We start from the raw sequence: 638 nt of genomic DNA, 5'->3' as shown, positions 1-638 counted from the left end.
TGTTAAGACATTTGTCCCAGATCTTTGGCTAACTCTCTTAATCTTTTAGGGAACTGGCGATCAAGTGGGCCATTTCTTTTTATTTTTTGTTGCCCTTGGCCAGCTTCCCCTATTCCATAAAAACCTAGTCCAACACGTACCAGTACCTGTTTATAGAGAAAACGTGCCTACATATCTGTTCGCTTATTTTATCCGGTATTCATAAAATTTTGTGAAAGTGTCTGTTGCCGTGACCAGGATTCGAACCTGGGTTATTGCGGCCACAACGCAATGTACTAACCACTATACGATCACGGCCACTCAGACCTCGAGTAACAAGTGTATCTAAATATCTAAGTATAATTCCATTTATTTGTGATATTTTAGTTAATTCCTTTCATTATTATTTTGATTGCAACTTTGAGAGTAGTTGATTCAGGCATATCATTTAATACTTACTCTGGAATACTTAACTATAGAAAAATATATATCTGAGGTTTTTAATGTCGTTTTAGATAAAGTTGAGTCTCAGTTTATAGAGCAGCAGGCTTTAAGGAGAACTCGTATATCAATTAGATCCACGATATGTTAGTCTGAAAAAAGAGAATTTCCAGGTCATGGTTATACAAGTCTACGGAGATTGCTTTCGCGTTTCACAT

General features: G+C 36.4%; 1 non-coding gene across 1 annotated transcript; it reads right to left on the bottom strand.

Annotated features, from left to right (window-relative positions):
* Positions 1-225: 225 nt before the first annotated feature.
* Trnah-gug lies at positions 226-297 on the bottom strand. The gene has a single exon. It is a non-coding gene; the product is annotated as a tRNA-His (tRNA).
* Positions 298-638: the final 341 nt, after the last annotated feature.

The sequence above is a fragment of the Portunus trituberculatus genome, chromosome 14 (genome assembly GCF_017591435.1).
Source record: "Portunus trituberculatus isolate SZX2019 chromosome 14, ASM1759143v1, whole genome shotgun sequence".
Lineage (NCBI taxonomy): Eukaryota > Metazoa > Arthropoda > Malacostraca > Decapoda > Portunidae > Portunus > Portunus trituberculatus.
Note: the sequence above shows the minus strand (reverse complement) of the source record. Positions and strands in the feature narration are given on the sequence as shown.